Raw genomic sequence first — 6,254 nt, 5'->3', positions numbered from 1 at the left:
ATGATACATTGGCTGATGGAACTTTGTGCAAAGAAACCAATGCCCTCATCCAAGCAGAAGGCAAGAATGTGCTGAGAGGTACGAGGGACGGGCGGGCTGGTTATTTTTCATCTGCCACTTCCTGTCTCACCCCATCCCAGTCCATTTTCCTTCCTTCACTGACCTGCTCTAGGTCCCCCAAAGCTGACTTCTATGGGCTCCACAGAAGGCTCACTTGCTGTGATTATTATTTATTTTATAAAATATATAATTTTAAACACAACAGTATAACATGCTTAAATAATGTTTCATGTGAAAAAAAATACACAATTTATAAAGAAAACCTTAACATCTCTCTCATTCCACCCTTTCCTGCCCTGAGATAACGCTAATGGCCTGGTGTTACTGTATTTCAACCCTCATCTGCATGACCATGCAAACACAATACACACATACTGGATTTTGTTGTTTTCTGCTTTTACCTACTTTTAAAAAGGATATACTATACATTTACTGTGTAACTTCCAGTTTCCAATGGTAAGATATATTGACTCCCCTTGGAGTTATTATGTATCTACATATTTTCGTAATAACTGCATAGTGTTCTATTGTGTGGACGTATCATAAAGCATTTAACTCTTCCACTATTGATAAACATTAGACCTTCTCTTTTTTTACTACTGCAAACTATTCTGCAGTCAAGTTTTTTTCTATGTGATTTTAACTGTATATTTTAGATTCCTCTCTAATATTTACTACCAGATTAGTAGCAATTTAAACTTTCTTGAGAAGTGTAAGATACCTGTTTCCTCACATTTCCTTTAGCAATGAAAATTATTTAATGGGTACAAATCTTTTAAGTAGAAATACTTCAGTATTTATAGTTTCTGTTGTTGTTGTTGTTGTTTTGAGACAGTGTGTTGCTCTGTCACCCAGGCTGGAGTGCACTGGCACGATCTCAGCTCACTGCAACCTCCACCTCCTGGGTTCAAGCAATTCTCCTGCCTCAGCCTCCTGAGTAGCTGGAATCACAGACGTGCACCACCATGCCTGGCTAATTTTTCTATTTTCAGTAGAAACAAGGTTTCACCATGTTGGCCAGGCTGGTCTCAAACTCCTGACTTAAGCGATCCATCCACCTCAGCCTCCCAAAGTGCTAGAATTACAGGAGTGAGCCACTCTGCTCAGCCTTTAAAACTTTTTTAACTAAATTTTATTACATATATTTGAGATTTACATGATGTTATAGGATACAAACAAATAGTAAAATGGTTAGAGAAGCAGAAATAACATATTTATCATCTCACCTTTTCTGTATCACAAGAACAGTTAAAATCTAATTATTTAACAAAACTCTGATAAAATATAATTTTGTTAATTTTAGTCCTCATGTTCTACAATTAGATCTCTAACTTTGTTCTTCCTACATATCTGTTATTTTATATCCTTTGATTTACATCTCCCCATTTCTTCTCCCTAACCAAAGGTGTGTTCAAGACTGTTGATAGCAGCTTTATGTACTATAGCTCTAAACTGGAAATAATATAAAAGTACAACTACAAGATAATGAAAAACAGGTTGTACCACAGCCATAGTACATGAAATATCTCAAAATAATACAAAAAGACCTATCATAGCTATCACAACTTGGATGAATCTCAGATGTTAAGCTCAACAAAAAAAACACAGCAGAAAATATTGTATGATTCCATTTATATGAAGTTTAAGACAAGGCTAAATTAGTCTATGGTAACAGAATCAACATAGAGATTACCTCAGGTGAGAGAAGGCAGGCAAGAATCGACTAGGAAGTGACCCAAGAAGAACTCATGGAGGAATGGAAGTGATCTTTGTCTTGATTTGGATGGTGGTTGTGTAGATGTTCACATGTGTGAAAACTGATTGAACTGCGTGCTTCAGATCTGGGCATTTTAATCAATGTAACTTACACATCAGTCAATAACCCTGGCATGAGACTCTATCTGAATACAGTCACGTAAGGGACCCAATCCAAGAACCAGCCAGATGAGCCTAAAATCTGGAACTATGAAAGACAGTAATGATGAAATGGCAGTTTCAAACTATTGATTTCTAAGATGCTTGGCTATGCTGCAACAACCATCCAGAATAGAATTTCAAACTGGATGTAGGTACTGCTATAACTAAGAAATAAAAATAAAATCTTTAGCTCCCCAACTGACTGAACAGACACGCTCTTGGCCAAGGGGACCCCAGAGAAACCTTAAAAACTGAGTTACTGGCAGTGACAGGAGGTTGGGCACACCTAATGATACCCACTCCCTCACTAACCACTATTAGGCTTTCTTTCCTAAGAGTTAAACAGAAACAAGCCCTTCAAAAGACTCCACCACTGATTCACACAACTGACTAGCATTCCTTCCTGGTAAGAGACCACTAACCATGTACTGGTTCTGGTTGGTTTACAAAAGCTGCATGTGGGATGCCTCTGTGTCCTCCATTTGACCTTTTGATTATACAGCCCAATTTTAATGCGTTAAGTCTCGACCTCAAAGTGAACAAAGGATGCATGTAACATGCATGTTTGCTTACTATGTATGTACATGTCCCCTCTTCGTGAATATTCATAACTTACAACCTGTTAAATATTTATACTTGGCCAACTTCGTCAGCATAAATTCCTGTCTTACTTTTCCCTCCCTCGAAATGCCTGCCTGCTTCTGGTTTCTGCCAGAAGGATACCAAGCTGCAATCCCTCAAAAGAAATGAAGCTCTCCTTTCCAATTTTATGAACCTCATGATTCTTCAGTTGACCTAACAATAACCTAAAAGATGTAGCTTTGGGGACAGGTAGTGGGCAGACCCTAAAAGGGATTTTTATTACAAAGTGCCAGAAACAGATGGTGGGTAACGTTGTCACCAGAGGTAACAAGGAAAACAGAAAGAGTACCCAAAGAACCATGAACTTAGCTGGGGAGAAGTCCTGGCAGAATGTAGAAAGTGACAACCAATTTCTGGCTGCCTACAGTAAAATATAAGAGAAGTATAAACCAAAGGTGAAACTAATTAACTTTTTGAGCCAAATTTAGAGAAAATATAGTCACGAGGACCTGCTAGGTTCATAAATAAAACCTTCTTTTCCTTAGACTGTCCCAAAAAAAGACTCACAAGTCTTCAGGACAAAGATCAAATTCAGATTATAATCATCAAAGCACAGCCTCAGGGTAAAGGTCGTAAGGGTGGGGCTGTAAGACACTCTGTGAAGACCTCAAAATGATCTTCTGTAAGTGCACCTAGTAAGGCTTCTGAAAGTCTTAGGAGTGTGCTTTGTAGACCCTCTCAGTTAAACACAAAGGCTTTGAGACTGCAGTGTACTGTTGTCTCACAGTAGCCTCCTAGGTAAAGAAGGATCTGTGTCAGAAAGATGTGGATGTGGCTTTTATCTAACCATGTTGATGATAAATTTATATAAAAGGCCTCACAAAGTTTTTAAAGGAATTGTACTGGCTTAGAATTGAAAGACAGCACAAAATGAAATGAGGGCTTTGGACCACCACCAGCATTTTACAGGAAGGTATCAGGCTGAGAATACTAAGAAAGCTACCCCAAAATACACATGGGCCATTTCTTATGGAAGAGAAAGGATGTCTCAGAGGGCAGAATCACAGCCAGGCAGAACAAAACTGGATCTTGATCAAAGCGTATCTTTTGACCCTGGGGCAGTGATAACTGGTAAATGCCAGAATTTCTACAGACGGTGACTACTGTGTGCCTCCTACTCTCCCCAACTCCTTTTTGAATGAGACTATCTACTGCATCCTTTTCCTCTAGCATCATTTTATAATGTGGAGGAGATGGGAGGATAAGGTGGCTGGTAGATAATTTGTGTCTTTAGTTCACAGGTCTTAAGATGGAGAGGAAATGTACTTGATGATGCACTCCCAAGAAACTGCACCTGAGGAGCCTCATATGCATCTAGGCCTGATTCAGATAACATCCTACTGGATTTTTTTTTTTAATGTGTGAATCTGATCCTGCCATTTTGATGCCCGCTGGTTGTTTTGCCTGTTAGTTGATGCAGTTTCCTTACTCGATTTTTGAGCCAATGCAGTAATTAGATGAGACTTGGAATTATTTGTTACTCAAGAACAGAATACATTGGAGAGCAGAATGGACTTCCCTACAGTCCTATGGGGCTGAAAAGACACAGATCTGCCAGCCTGTCAATTGGAAACCCAAGAGGGTCATGGCCTAGAAACAGGAATCAAAAGTTGGTTGAATTTTATTAAAATGGAAGCCAGCCCTAACCCTGTGCAATCTGATTGAACTAAGTGATCAGTCTTTAATACTGGCAGGGGGTGAATGGTCCAGTGGGAGATAACATCATCTAGAGCCTCTATACTTATATTAAATACAGTATCTTGCATATAATAAAATATTACTAGATATGGGAAGAGACATGACCATATAACAAAAAACCAATGGAAAAAAACAGCTGAGTTCCATAACAGGTTTTAATTCTTGGTAAGGCCAATTCCTTCAGACAAGGGTACCTAGAAATTCGAAGTTCTCAGCATTGTCTGTGTCTGTCAAATATTCCCATTCCAAGCCTCAGGAACCCATGCCTTCCCAACCAGTACCCTTACCTTAGAATAAGGGATCACTGGGTTTGTGTATTTAAATGCCTTTACAATTTGGTGACCCACACAATCAAGCCCTGGTCCTGATCATCAGCCACGTCTGTCTTGCATCTATAAAAAAGAAGAGATCCCCTTAATGCCACCGTAAAGGCTTTCTGTTCATTCTTCATCTATTGTACTCCCAATTTGAGAGTACAGGGTGCCAGGGGCCATGCTGATTTTCCAGAAAAGACAGCACATCCAAATCAGCAGCTATGGTGGTCATCACCATCTGCCTAAATCTAAATCTCGGATAATTTTCAGTGATTCTTCAAGTCTCTCCCCCTGCCCTCTGATCTCCTACCACTGCCTCACATTGGCCAGGCCCTACTGAAAGATTATGAACCCCAAGTGATAGAATCCATAGACGTCAGCCTCCAGGGGCACAGCACAAGAAGGAAAGGAAGGAGAACATGACTAGTGAAGCAAACAGAGAATGACCAGCACAGGCCACATGCTATAGACTCTTTTCTCAGAAAGATACTCAAGAAAGTGATCCCCAAATGAGAACTAAGGATAAACGAAGAAGAGATAGGTAGGGACCAGGAAACGGGACTCAGCACAGCAAGAGACATGAGGACAGTGGCCAAGATGATGAAAATAAGCCCTAAGACATCCATTTCCAAGAATCTTAATAGCAAGTTAATTCTGGAGTGAGAGTACCAAATTTGAAAACAATTTACTGAGCAATTACCTGAATCATTGCAGAATACACTGCAGGGAGATATGTAGCTTTTTCAGAGAAATCTGAGGATGAATTAGTGGTAGGCACATAAAAGACTAAGTAAATGAAAAATTTAGGTAGCGATTAGAGTAAAGACAAAACGGTGCAAGAATGGAAATGTAATCCTAGTAGCCGACCTGCATCACCTCTGAACGGTATCTACACAGTCCCCACCATGTAAACACTAACGACTTTCCCATTTATGAACCTGTATTACAAGTAGATATTTACACTATTGGTTTTTTCCTCTTTCCTCTGGAGCTGCCAAATCACCTGGGAGTCAGGCTTTAGGCAAAGGAAAGCACCAGGGCCCATGGACCACATTTGGAGAAGCAATGCTTCACGGTTCAACACTCTGTGCCAGAGAAGACACTTTCTCCTTTCTTCTTTTCACAGGGAGCGCCACACCTAGTCTAATGCTTGCCTTTACATCTACATGCTTTAGAAACTTACATGGACAAAAAGTGAATTTTACGAAATCCAGGAATGTACTCAGGGAAAACAGAAATTATCTCCATGTTGTTACTAGAAGGTACAATCTGTTATCTCACTTTTCTTTTTTTGAGACAGAGTCTTGCTCTGTCACCCAGGCTGGAGTGCAGTGGCATGATCCCAACTCACTGCAACCTCTGCCTCCCAGGTTCAAGCAATTCTCCCGCCTCACCCTCCTGAGTAGCTGGGTTTACAGGCGTGCATCACCATACTCAGCTAATTTTTATATTTTTAGTAGAAACGGGGTTTCACCATGTTGCCCAGGCTGGTCTTGAACTCCTGCCCTCAGGTGATCTGCCCACCTTGGCCTCCCAAAGTGCTGGAATTACAGGCGTGTACCACTGTGCCCAGCCAGTATCTCACTTTTAGCCTCAAACTTCTTATTAATATTACCAAAGTAA

At 40.2% G+C, this 6,254-nt stretch overlaps 1 protein-coding gene across 2 annotated transcripts in view; it reads right to left on the bottom strand.

Annotated features, from left to right (window-relative positions):
• The window catches only part of TARS3 (threonyl-tRNA synthetase 3), a 59,463-nt gene that overhangs the window by 29,476 nt on the left and 23,733 nt on the right, over positions 1-6,254 (bottom strand). The window lies entirely within an intron of this gene.

This window comes from Callithrix jacchus, chromosome 6 (genome assembly GCF_049354715.1).
Source record: "Callithrix jacchus isolate 240 chromosome 6, calJac240_pri, whole genome shotgun sequence".
NCBI lineage: Eukaryota > Metazoa > Chordata > Mammalia > Primates > Cebidae > Callithrix > Callithrix jacchus.
Note: the sequence above shows the minus strand (reverse complement) of the source record. Positions and strands in the feature narration are given on the sequence as shown.